Genomic DNA, 13,898 nt, shown 5'->3' on the forward strand with positions numbered 1-13,898 from the left:
AAAAAAAAAAAAACAGAAAAATTAGCCAGTTGTGGTGGTACAGAGCTATAGCCTTAGCTACTTGGGAGGCTGAGGCAGGAGGATTGCTTGAGACCAGGAGTTTGAGGTTGCAGTAAGCTATGTTGATGTCACTATACTCTAGCCTGGGCAACAGAATGAGACAAGTAGACAGTCCAAGGCTGGTATGCACATTCCATGCTGCTATGAGGGACCCAGATTTCCTTTAACTTTCTGTTCCCAAATCCCTGGCAAGCAGCTTTTATTCTTATGATTACCTTATAGTCACAAAATGTCTACTCTGCTTCCAACCCTATGCCTGTATTCCAGATAAGGAAAAGGAATAAGGCAGCCCAAAGGGATAGGGGCCATAACCAGGAAGCAAAGCATTCCAGAAGTGCTCAGTTTATATATCATTGGCTAGAACTGTCATATTGCTACTCCTAGCTGTAAGTGGGGCTGGATATTGTGTCTTTTAGTTGGGAATATTACAACTCCTAACAAAATTTGAGATTTTGTTAGCAAGGAAAGAAGGGAGAAGGATATTGGATAGGCAACCAGAGTGACTGACCTTAAAGGAATTAGAATGAAGCTTAGGATTCTGACTGTGGCCATGTATGCATGTTGAGACATCAGAGAAAAAGAGACTAAATTGTACTACTTGGGTTTTTTTCCTAACCTTACTAAAGGTGGTAATTTGCTTTATTAAAATTACTTTATATAATATGGGTCTCTGTGTTATACAACTTCAAGAGGTGATAGTATTCACATTGTATTCTCTGTGAATAGTGCTTCTGGAATCGTGTAACACAGCAACCTCATATGTAGTAATGCTTTTGGTGTTGCAGATCTTTCATGAAGTGATATACAACCCTTAGTTACTTGCACAATTACATATTTAAATATAAACTGTTACCTCCTTGAAAAATCTAAAGCCCTAGACCCTCAGATTTGGAAGGAACCACAGTTAACTAATTCAACAATTAAGTTCCCACTGTGTGCCATGCATTGTCCCTGTACTTTATGCCCTGCATGGAACATGGAGCTTCACATCCAACCTTCTACTCGTTATAAGAATCCTATCTTCAACTGCCGGGCGGGGGGCTCACGCCTGTAATCCTAGCACTCTGGGAGGCCAAGGCAGGTGGATCGCTCGAGGTCAGGAGTTCGAAACCAGCCTGAGCAAGAGCCATACCCACGTCTCTACTAAAAATAGAAAGAAATTATCTGGCCAACTAAAAATATATATAGAAAAAATTAGCCGGGGCCGGGAGCGGTGGCTCACGCCTGTAATCCTAGCACTCTGGGAGGCCGAGGTGGGCGGATCATTTGAGCTCAGGAGTTCGAGACCAGCCTGAGCAAGAGCGAGACCCCACCTCTACTAAAAATAGAAAGAAATTATATGGACAGCTAAAAATATATATAGAAAAAATTAGCCGGGCATGGTGGCGCATGCCTGTAGTCCCAGCTACTCGGGAGGCTGAGACAGGAGGATCGCTTGAGCTCAGGAGTTTGAGGTTGCTGTGAGCTAGGCTGACGCCACAGCACTCTAGCCTGGGCAACAGAGTGAGACTCTGTCTCAAAAAAAAAAAAAAAAAAAAAAAAAAAAGAATCCTATCTTCAATGACCTGACAGTCACTGGGCCTTCTTCCAGGGTTATCCAGTAATAACCCTTTCTGTCTTGGTCACCCTCTTCCAGGTGTTCATATTGGTGCTCTCTGGGCTGTCCATGGCAGCTAAAAGTGGGCAAAAAACTCAGCTTCATGTAACTGTGGTGTTAGCCATGTAGAATACAGCAAAACTGTCTCCCTACCTTGACCTACCCACCAAGTTCTAGAGTAGTTTATTACACACAGATAGAAAACTCAGATCCCAGGTAACTTCCCCCAGCCTCAATTTTCTCCTCATTAAAACATATGACAGGCCGGGCGCGGTGGCTCACGCCTGTAATCCTAGCACTCTGGGAGGCCGAGGTGGGCGGATCGTTTGAGCTCAGGAGTTCGAGACCAGCCTGAGCAAGAGCGAGACCCCATCTCTACTAAAAATAGAAAGAAATTATATGGACAGCTAAAAATATATATAGAAAAAATTAGCCGGGCATGGTGGTGCATGCCTGTAGTCCCAGCTCCTCGGGAGGCTGAGACAGGAGGATCGCTTGAGCTCAGGAGTTTGAGGTTGCTGTGAGCTAGGCTGACGCCACGGCACTCACTCTAGCCTGGGCAACAGAGTGAGACTCTATCTCAAAAAAAAAAAAAAAATATGACAGAGTTTTCTCTGACACAAAGTAAGTGCTTAACACACGATAATTACTATCTTTATCATCATTATCATTATTATCTATGTTAAAATTTGTTGGTTTGGCTTTAACCCATCATTTGAGTCTATCAAAAAATAAATGAAGCTAGGTATAGTGGTGTACCCTGTAGTCTAGGGAGGCTGAGGTGGGAGGATCACTTGAGCCCAGGAGTTCAAGGCCAATCTGGACAACATAGCAGGACCTAGTCTCTAAAAAAAATAATAATTTTTTTCAGGCCAGGTGCAGTGGTTCATACCAGCACTTTGGGAGGCCAAGGCAGGAAGACTGCTGGAAGCCAGGAGTTCAAGACCAGGCTGGGCAACATAGCAAGATCCCGTCTCCACAAAAAAAATGTTTTAAGTAGCCAGGCATGGTGGCACACGCCTGTAGTCCCAACTACTTGGGAGGCTGAGGTGGGAGGATTCCTTGAGCCCAGGAGTTCAAGGGTGCAATGAGCTATGATCCAGCCTGGGCGACAGAGCAAGACCCTGTCTCAAAAATAATAATAATAAATTTTTAAGATTCATAAAACAAAATGTATTTAAGTATTTCTCTACCTAATCTTTATTTGAACTTGTTTTTTTGTTTCTGCCTCAGCTTCTCAAAGTGCTAGGATTACAGGCATGAGCCACCTCACCTGGCCTGAACTTGTTTTTGAGTTTACATTGACTTCCACGCATACTTTTGGTTTTTTATTTTTAAAAATCTGACATCTCAATTTCTACATTTTCAATAGATTCCAACCTTAAATTCAAATAATGACTTGGTATTTGTTGTTCTGTCGCTGTCCTATTTTATACTGAGCTGCTGCTTTTCATTATTAAGTAAGTTATGCATTAAGGATATTGGACTCTATGGATATTAGGCTCAAGTTTTCATCTTCCTCCCACACCCAGCTAAAAACATAAAGTGTTCTTCTCTTCTTCCATCTTCCTTTCCCTCCAATTTTATGAGATCTAGAATGAAAGCCCAGATACAGTCCAGACCAGAGCAGTAAAAGGAATGTGTCCAAACTGGATCAACCAGTGCTCCCTTGGCAGCACATATACTAAAATTGGAACAATACAGACAAGATTAGCATGGTGAAAAAGAAAAAGAAAAACTGGATCGAGGTAGTTGAGGTAGTTGTGAGCTAGACAACAGAAGACTTGCAGTTTAAGTTTATATAATTAAAGTTGGCTTTTACTTCTAACCACCTGATGCTTCAGGGACTAATTACTTCTCAGATTCTATTTTTTTTTTTTTTTTTTTTTTTTGAGGCAGAGTCTCACTCTGTTGCCTGGGCTAGAGTGCTGTGGTGTCAGCCTAGCTCACAGCAACCTCAAACTTCTGAGCTCACGCCATTCTCCTGCCTCGGCCAACCGCGTTGCTGGGACTACAGGCAATTGCCACTGTGCCTGGCCACTTCTCAGATTCTTTTTTCCAGAACCAAATCCCTATAAACAGGGCCTGGCGCGGTGGCTCACACCTGTAATCCTAGCACTCTGGGAGGCTGAGGCAGGAGGATCGTTTGAGCTCAGAAGTTCGAGACCAGCCTGAGCAAGAGCAAGACTCCGTCTCTACCAAAAATAGAAAAAAATTAGCCAGCCACGGTGGTGAGCACCTGTAGACTCTGTCTCAAAAAAACAAACAAAAAAAAAAAAACCCACAAATCCCTATAAACATAAGCATTTTTCAGTTATTTCTCAACCTCAGCACTATCAACATTTTAGGTCTGATAATTCTTTGTCATGGAGGGGCTGTCCTGTGCATAACAGTATGTTTAGCATATCCTAGTCTCTGTTCTCTAGATGCCAGTAGCACCTCCCCCCTCCCCACATTGCCAGTTGTCCCCCCAGGTTAAGAATTGCTGAGTTAGAGAAAGTCATATAAATGATTAGAGGACTCCTAGCCTCCTAGCCTATCTAAGCTTCTGACCTATTTGTCCTGGCTGTCAGAGTCAGCTTTGCCTGGAAGCAGGAAAAAAAGTCCTTTACTTCTTTCATGTATACATACTTTACTTCTAGCCATTCATCTTGGCCAAAGCTTCCAGGAAAGGGAAACTTGGCCAGGATGGATGGCCAAGCTTGCCAGAAGCACTACAATTAGGAGAGTGATGATGTTCGGACTGGAAAGACTCACACCCACCGTACTGTCTCTTTGGCTTGCTCTTAGGAGCCACTGTGCCATTGACAGATGGGAGAGAAAGGGAGATACGATAGAAGGCTCTGAGAAAGCATACAGATGGAAAAGGAGGGCTTTACCTCTGAGCAAGAAGGCTTCACTCTGATTCATTCCTTGCCCTAACCACCACACCTCTCACCAGAAGGTGGGATCCCATCTTTCATGATACCCTTAGCCATGTTCTCTTGGCCTACTGCAGGGTGCAATTCTACAACCAGAGGTATCTCTATATTCTCTCCTTCCATCTTCCCTAGAGAAATGTCAGGGCTGACAGATGGTCCTTAATCTGAGAACCCTAAGACCAGAGTGGGTTTGGAGGAAGGGCCATGCTATTCAGTTGAAGAGTTTGGGCACCAGACAAAAGGGGCTGATGGGAGGTCTGGGAACCCGCTCCTAACCTGTGTATCACGTATGGTTCGCCAAGCCAGGAGAAAGCTTGGCCCTTTCTAATTCTGAAGTATCATAGAATAAAAAACTCAGTATGTTTTTGAAACCAGGAGATTTATTTCTCCTAACTCTTCTCTTCTTCAACTTAAACAGCTCCATTTCCCCAACTGCTCCTTACTGTGACCTCATTTCCAAACCCCTGCTGATGTCTCCCAGTAGCACTTAATTTAGCATCAAGTTCAACCACCTTCCTTAGCTTGACACATGAGGCCCGCTACCTTCTGACCCCTGGTCTTTCCTCCTTCACGTACACCTCATGCCGCTCTAGCCATAAAGTCCTATTTGCAGTCCTCTGAGTGTATCATGATGTTTCAGATCTCTATGCTCTTCCACATCCTGTTTGCTCTTTGCCTAACTCCTACTTGTCTCTTAAAACCGGGCTTAAGTGTTACCACTTCTGGAATACCTTTCCTGACAACCTCCCCATTCCCAGTCTGATTTTCAGTGCCCCTTCCTCTATATTTCCACCATGCCCTATGCATATTTCTATCATAGATAGCACTTATTACATCATTCTGTAATTGTTGATAATTTCCTTTTCTCTTCCCCCTTCAGACCATGATCTTGATGAGTCAAGGTTATGGTGCTTGTAAGTACTTCAGAGCACTGAAGAGAAATAGACTGAGAACCACTACATTGAACTTCCTAGAGGGCAGGGCCATGTCTTCACCTCTGCATCCCAACATCCAGCATATGGCCTGTAAGCATTTGGTGCTCAGTGAATGTGGAATGAATGCATGAATTCTTCGGGCAGGAGATTGATTTTAGGTGGCTTAGCCACATATTTGGCAATCTTATTTTTGAGTGTCATACAGATACAGATGCAAAGTGCACAAGTTGGAGACAGGAGGCTGATGAATCCTTACCTCACCCCATACATCTGTATCTGTCATAAGTGTGCAAGTCCCATATTCATGTCAGGTGCAGAGAAAGTGCTGAACAGGTATTTGCTAAATTAATCAATGGCTCAATTTCCCCACTTTCAAGGACTGAGATACCTGCTTCCCTCTACCATAGGCTAACAAGAAGGTTAAATACAAAATTAAAAAATAGTTCTCCCACGTATTTATTACTACTTTCTGAGTTCCCTGAGGGCAGAGAGCATTATGAGTCAGCCTCCACTAAAACTGAGCCAACCACAGCCAGTCTGGATGGTGAGTGGGAACTGCTGACAGGAGGGAGCTTTGCTTACGGGGAACTAACCTAGGCCCGAGAATCACACTGCAACTTCTATCCTCCTCTTTTCCGGAAAGAAAAGAACTGCAGGCATTTTTTAAGTGTCTAAGAATTGGGCCCCTAGTACCTTAGGTGGGACAAACCAGTGTGGGGATTTTCACTGAAGAATGTTTTTGATGAGTGTTATAAACTGGATGTACTGCTTCAATCTCAAGAGAGTTTTCAGACAGGGCCTGGTCAGGGAGTTCCAGAGCTCTAATTAGCTGCTAATTGGCCATTTAAGTAATATCTTGGTCTGTCCAATGCACAGATTTGATCTAATGAAGAAGGTATTTTGCTTCTTACTGGAAGCTTAGGCTTATGTGAAATGCCTACTATTTTACTTCTGGGGACCTTGAAATCTTGTGATCCTTTTGCTCTTCAGAAATGGACTCAAATATCTTTTCTCCAATTGGACAAGAACGTGACTGAGCCAAGCAGCTTGGCTATAATTGGTCTATGACTAAAAGGGCAGCATTATATCAAAGGCTTATCTACTACATTCCCTAAAAAAAGGAAATCACGGGGAAAGGGCAGCAGGTGCCATGTCTGGCCATGATGGTGGCAAGAAGAAGCCCCTGAAACAGCCCAAAAAGCAGGCCAAGGATATGGATGAGGAAGATAAGGCTTTCAAGCAGAAACAGAAAGAAAAGCAGAAGAAACTCAGGAGCTAAAAGTGAAGGCCCTGGGGAGGGCCTGGCCACTGGTGGAATTAAGAAATCTGACAAAAAAGAAGCTATTCCACGTGCTTGAAGCGATGGTGACCCTAGATTGCATTCCTATTTAAATACCTGTATTCCCAGCCCTAACATCTTTTGCCACCTGTAGCTGGAATGAAGTGTTGTCTTGGAGCCTGTTCTGCATTTAAGAATAAATTTTATTTCATTTATTTATTTTTTTTTTGAGACAGAGTCTTGCTCTGTTGCCCAGGCTAGAGTGCCGTGGCGTCAGCCTAGCTCACAGCAACCTCAAACTCCCGGGCTTAAGCGATCGTACTGCCTCAGCCTCACAAGTAGCTGGGACTACAGGTGTGCGCCACCATGCCCAGCTAACTTTTTCTATATATATTTTAGATGGCCAGATAATTTCTTTCTATTTTTAGTAGAGACAGGGTCTCGCTCTTGCTCAGGCTGGTCTCAAACTCCTGACCTCGAGCGATCCACCTGCCTTGGCCTCCCAGAGTGCTAGGATTACAGGCGTGAGCCACTGCGCCCGGCCAAGAATAAACTTTTATTAAAAAAAAAAAAATCATGCAGTGACTCATCATCTAGTTGTTTCACTCAGCTATTCCCACCTTAGCTGTGAATTTAAAGTAAACCCTGCCCAGAATCCTACCAGAGTCTGCTCTTTGGTTGTCATTGTACCCTAAATACTATATCACCTAGAATTAAACTAACTCATTTGGGGGGGAAAAAGAAAGAAGGAAAGAAAGAAAAAGGAAATGAAGTTCTCAAAGCCCAGCACTAGCAGGGCTCAGGGGAGTCACCTTCTTACCTTAATGAAGCAGGAGGAGCACCAGTACATACCTGGTACTTGGGACTTTAACCTTCACCCACATTCTGCCTGGAGAAGGAAATCCAGGCTGCAATGCAGGGATCTGGCTCCTGGGCTCTGTCAAGGCTGAGGCAGAGCTGGAGAAGAAATCCCTATCTCCACCCCAGGCTCAAGCCCAGCTCACTCCCTTATCTTGCCCAACCTTGATCCAGGGACAGGAACTGGCACACTGGCCTTCAGAAGCCTTAGGACTTTCATCCTCAGAGCTGAATAAGCAGAACAGAGCTAGTGCCAAGGCCATTTTTGGTAACCCCATAATTTTTTCTCCCACTTAACATATCATGTACGTTTTCTCATGACAATACTTATATATCTACTTTATCCTTCTTGCGACTATATTTATCATATGGATGCACAATAATTTCTTTTGGCTATTCCCTTCCTATGAACATTTGGATAATTTCCTCTCCTCTAAACAATGCAGTAAACATCCTTGTCACTTTTCTACTATTTCCTTAAACTAAATTCCTAAAAATTGCTGGACCAGAAGGCATGCACATTTATTTTCACATATATTACCAAATTACCCTATGGAAAGATTATACTGTTTTGTGCTCCCATCAATGAGGTACAAGTAGATCCCTTTTTTCATATTGCCCCCAACACTGGAACTTGATATTTTAATTTTATCAATGTGATGGTGAAAGTGATTTGTATTTCTTTGATTATTAGTGTGTTTGAATATCCTTTTATTTAATTATTTATTTATTTTTTCAGAGACAAAGTCTCACTCTGTTGCCCAGGTTGGAGTACAGTGGTGTCATAGCTCACTGCAATCTCAAACTCCTGGGCTCAAACAATCTTCCTGCTTCAGCCTCCTGAGTAGCTGGGACTACAGGTGCGTGCCACCATGCCCAGGTAAATTTTTTTTCATTTTTTGTAGAGATGGGGACTTGCTATGGTGTGCAGGCTGGTCTAGAACTCCTGGCCTCAAGCAATCTTCTTGCCTTGGCCTCCCAAAGTGCTAGGATTACAGGTGTAAGCCACTGCAGCCTGAATAATCTTTTTATAGCCATTTTTCTTTCTTCTTTTGAGAACCACTTGTTAAGAACTTTGCCTATTTTTTATAGAGATATTTGTCTTTTTCTTATTGATTTTATAACAGTTCTTTATGTTAGGTCCAGAGCTGAGAGAGAGACTCACGAAGCCTCAGGTGTAGCAAAATGCTGTTTATTTTGAGTATCTGGGTGCAGATGGGTGGAGGCTGAAAAAGGCGGTCACAAGAGAGAAGGGGAGAGCCTTGGGTTTTATAGAGTGTTTTCTGGGAGTAAACAAATTCTTTTCAAACAACTGGGAGGGATAAGGAAAGTAAGTTCCCCTCTTGCATTCCATTCCTTTATCTCCCTAGGGGTCTGGCAAAGGCTAATGTGCCTAATACACTCTTAGGAAGGGGAGAGGGGTGGGTTTTATAGGAGATTTGGATGGAAGTTTGGGGAGGGTGAATTCTTTAAACCTAACACTTTACAAAATAAGATTTGAATCCTTTGACCATTAAATATTGCAAACTCTTTTCCTAGTTTGTCATTTATCTTTTAATCTTGCTTGTAATACTTTTCTGCCCAATATTCAGTTTTATCTAGTGAAAACCGTCAATATTTTCCTTTTGGCTTTCTAACTTTTATTGTCAAGCTAAGTAAGGGCTTTTCCACTCCAAGATTATATAAATGTTCACCTATTTCTTTCTTAAGTGCTTTATCTATATTCAAATCTCTAGGGTCTTGCTCTGTCTCCCAGGTAGAGTACAGTGGCATCTATCATCGTATTTATTAGCTCACTACAACCTCAAACTCCTGGGCTCAAGCAATCTTCCTGCCTCAGCCTCCCGAGTAGTTGGGACCACAGGCTCGTGCCACTGCACCCAGCTAATTTTTCTAGTTTTTGTAGAGATGGGGTCTCACTATTGCTCAGGCTGGTCTCAGACTCCTGGCCTCAAGCAATTCTCCTGCCTGGGCCTCCCAAAGTGCTAGGATTAGAGGCATGAGCTACTGTGCTCCGCCCTGAAATTTACTTTTGTATCTAGTATGTGTTAGAAGTCTAATTTTTTTTTTCCTAAATGGTTAGTCAGTTATGCTCTTTTCTTATCAAACCACATATAGTTACTGAAATGTAACATCCTGCTTCCTTTCTCCACAACTTGGCACATGTTAGTTCCTCTACTCAGACTGCCCCTTCTCTAGCTTCCTTTAACTCTCTGACCAACAACAGTCTAGTCTTCCAAAAAACTCCTGGCACATGGTAGATATTATATGTCTGTCGACTGAATGAATAAATCAATCACTTCTACCCACTTTTAGCACAGAGCAGCCTCTGTGGGTAACATATGCAATAGAAGGATGTAAAATTAGGAAATGCAGTTGACTGGGGAAATCCACACCACCATATGACAGGCTGTCTGCTTCCTTCGGTGGTTCTTCCCTTGACTTGCCAGCCCTGCCCACACCACTTCCTCTTCTTCTCCCTCACTTTCCAGCCTTAGTGCAATGGTTTTTGTTGGCTGCAGCCTCCTTTCCACCACTTCTCTGCAGCATCGATCTTTGTGACTGTGATTACTGCCCTGATATAACTACAGCTTTTATGCCAACAGCTGTAGCTCTCTACATAATTGTGTGTATGTACTTGTGTAAGTGTGCCTGTGTGCGTGCATGCGTGTGTGTGTGTGTGTGTGTGTGAGAGAGAGAGAGAGAGAGAGAGAGAGGAGAGTGCAACCCTGTACAGAGTCCTCCTCCATTCCAGAGTCCTGCTGTCTCTGTCAGGGCTGGATAGCAGTTTTTAGTAGCTTCGCTGGATGGGGTAGGAGAGGGGAGGGAACAGTTCTATCCAGCTTAGCTTGCAGCAGCCTACTCTAAATACAAATAATAATCGTTACCACTGTTAGGTAGATAGTGAGGGATTCCAGGTCTTCTAGGGACAAAAGTGGGGGCTGTTGCCCTCATCTTGGTTCTGCCCAACCCTAATTCTCCATACCTGGGAGAGAAGGGAATACCCTACGAATCTGCCAATGAAAACTTGGCACACCAGCTGCAAAAGAATGCAGGGGACTCTCTAGCCCATGGGCCAAGCCACATGCGTACCATAAAGTCCGGAAAGTGACCTAGTACCCATATGCGTAGTTAAGGCTCAGGTCATGTGACTCCCAACTGTCCAATCAAAGTGGTTCCATGGTGATCTCTGAACCACAAGGGAAGTCCCTATCCGGACACAATAAAATAGGATGCAGACCACAGCCAAGCTCGCTCTCTCTTTGCCCTTCCTTTTGCCTGCCCCGCTGCGACAATGGGTCTGGTTGTCATCTGTGGCATATGTACCATGTTCTGTAAAACTATATCTTGCTCTTGCCCTATAATCCTATCTTTCTCTCCTCAATAAACCTCATTTTCATGCTTGCCTAACTTCGGCGTGTCTGGTCATTCTTCAGCCATGAGCGTGCCAAGAACCCATGGCTTCAGACTGAAACCTAACACCACTTACTGAGTCTCTACTACATACCACCAGGCAATTTACATCCATTGTTTCATTTAATCCCCACACAGATCGGAAAGCTAGCTATTAAAATTTTCATTTCGCAGAGGAGGAAATTTGCCCAAGATCACACAGCTACTAAGGGGCACAGCAAGAATTTAAACACAGCTGTATCTAAACAACTATCCTGGTTGATTCACAACCAGTCTAGTTGGGCAATCTTCAGGTTGGAGCTTCAGGGCTGTGAGATCTCCAGTTCCTCAACCTGACATTCTAGGCACTCCACAACAACTATCCAACTTCTCGGTATACTTCTGTATACACCTTTCATTCATTCATTCATTCAACAACCATTATTGATCTTGGTGAAATGAACACTCTTTGAAATTAGACGAACATTTTAATCCCATCTTCATCACTATGTCATCTTAGGCAAGTCAATAAACCTCTCTTGACACTCAATTTAAAATATGGATGATAATACCAACATGCTGGATTACTGCGAATATTAAATGAGATACTAGAGATCAGGAGGCATCAATTACTTTTTTTTATTTTAAATTTTTTTATGTTGCATGTTCTTCTAATGAAGGCATCAATTACTTTAGAAAGTATTTATTAGTCTGCTCCCCTAGTGAAGGCCTTGAATACATGAGAGTCTATGTCCTCTTGCCTACTCAAGGATATGGCTTCTACAATTATTGTCTTTTTCTTCTGGATTGTTAATTTTCCTCACTCTGCTAGATCAGCACATAACCTACTGTAATATTGTACCTCCCAATTCAGGGGAAAAAAATCCCTCCCTTGACTTCATGACTTCTCCTACTGTCCCATTTTGCTATAGCAAACTCCTAAAAGAGTTGCTTATATGCACTTTCTCAACTCCAATTCTTTTCTTAGTTTGCCCTAATCAAGCCTTGTCTATACCACTTCACTGAAGCCTCTATCACCAAGATCCCCAATGGCCACCATTATGCCAAATCCAACGGCCAAGCCTCAGGCCTCATCTTACCTGACCTCTTAGTAGCATTTATCCTAGCTGATCATTCTCTCCTTGAAAGGATTTCTTTACTTGGCTTCTGGGATTTTGCACTTTCCTGATTTTTCTTTTATTTTATTGTTTGTTCCTGTTCTGGGTTCTTTTCCTGACTTCTAAATGTTGCAAGACCCTCCCAAACAGAGTCTTTGGTCCTCATTTCTTTCTCACTCCCTCCCTAGGTGAGCTTATCTAGTTTCAAGACCTTAGACATAATTTATATAGCCCATACCCCACCACTGGGCTCTGGACCCCTATATCCAACAACCTACGTGGCTCCCCTCTCTTATGTCTTATAGGCATTTCAAATTCAACTTGTCCAAAAAGAATTCTTTCCTCCCTGATACTCATATACTGCTTTCCTAGGGGTCTCCATCTGGTATAGGCACCTCCCATTTGCCCAGTCACTCAGGTCAAAATCCCAGGGGGTTATCCTTTATTCCTCTTTCCTTCATACCCTCATCTAATCCATCCTGTCAGCAGTTTTTTCAATATATATTCTGAATCTGACCACTTCTTACCACCTTATCACTTCTACCCTGGTCTAAGTCACTATTACCTCAAGTACGGTCTACTCTTAGAGCTTCCTAACTACAGTCATGTCCCACATAAGGGTATTTTGGTTAGCGACAAATCGCATATACTACAGTGATCCTGTAAAATTATAATGGAGCTAAAAAATTACTATTGCCTAGTGAGGTAGTAACCATCATAATGTCATAGTGAATGTATTGCTCACATGTTTGTGATTATGCTGGTGTAAACAAACCCACTGCACTGCTAGTCATATAAAAGTATATAGCACATACAATTATAGTATGTATTAGGGTGTGAGATAGTGCATGTTTTGAGAAAGATTTCTCACACAAAGATTAGGATAGGATAGTAAGAAGAAAAGTTTATTTTACTTTTTCCAGATGTAAAAAGGGCCAACACGGAAGTGAAAGAGGGAGAGTGTGTTAGGTGTAGAATACCGGTTACTCAGGCTTTTTATTTAGGGGTTGTAAAAGGGGTGAAGGTGATTTATGGCTATATCCTAATTAGCTGGGTACTGTTGTATCCACTTCTCTTTTTTTCTTAGTGGTAGGCTAAAAACGGAAGCAGCTGCGAGATGTCAAAGATCTTATTGGCTGGGCAGGAAGTGAGGCCTGAAGCTCACACCACGCCCACCCCCCCATTCAAGAACTCCTGATTGCTGTTAAGCAAATAGGTCTGGACATTGTAAAACAGAAGAATTTTACATTTCCTCTCTGTCTGCTCAGCTCTTTTCAAATGTTGTGAAAACAGAACTCCGTGGGCTGCCTGTTAGCCAGAGAGCTCATATGATCGATCTTAGCCCTTTCTGAGAAGCTAGATAATTTTTCTGTTATTTTGATAGCAAGGCAGCCCTTTCAGTATGTATGGTGCATCATAGTAGATAATGACAATAAACAATTATGTTACTGGTTTATGTATATACTATACTATATTTTTTTATCATTATTTTATTCTCACTCTGTTGTCCAGGCTAGAGTGCAGTGGCCTGATCATAGCTCACTGCAACCCCCAACTCCTGGATCAAGCAATCCTCCCACCTCAGCCTCCCAAGTGGCTGGGACTACAGGCTGCCACATCCAGCTAATGTTTCTATTTTTGTAGCGAGGTGGAGGTCTTGCTATGTTGCCCAGGCTGGTCTCGAACTCCTGGACTGAAGCAATCTTCCTGTCTCAGACTCCCAAAGTGCTGGGATTA

General features: G+C 42.9%; 2 protein-coding genes, 1 non-coding gene and 1 pseudogene across 3 annotated transcripts in view; 3 read left to right on the forward strand and 1 right to left on the reverse strand.

Moving 5' to 3' along the window:
* The window catches only part of PRDX1 (peroxiredoxin 1), a 35,176-nt gene extending 21,404 nt beyond the window's left edge, over positions 1-13,772 (reverse strand). Inside the window, exon 1 of the mRNA XM_069477873.1 lies at positions 13,662-13,772. The gene's annotated coding sequence lies outside the window, so the exon portion shown is untranslated. The remainder of the gene's footprint in view (positions 1-13,661) is intronic.
* TMEM69 (transmembrane protein 69) overlaps positions 1-13,898 on the forward strand; it is a 197,134-nt gene that overhangs the window by 50,282 nt on the left and 132,954 nt on the right. The gene's annotated exons all lie outside the window — the stretch shown is intronic.
* Positions 3,319-3,420, forward strand: LOC138391110 (U6 spliceosomal RNA). The gene has a single exon (XR_011234734.1). It is a non-coding gene; the product is annotated as a U6 spliceosomal RNA (small nuclear RNA).
* LOC138390276 (translation machinery-associated protein 7-like) lies at positions 6,664-6,871 on the forward strand (annotated as a pseudogene).

The sequence above is a fragment of the Eulemur rufifrons genome, chromosome 8, assembly GCF_041146395.1.
Source record: "Eulemur rufifrons isolate Redbay chromosome 8, OSU_ERuf_1, whole genome shotgun sequence".
Lineage (NCBI taxonomy): Eukaryota > Metazoa > Chordata > Mammalia > Primates > Lemuridae > Eulemur > Eulemur rufifrons.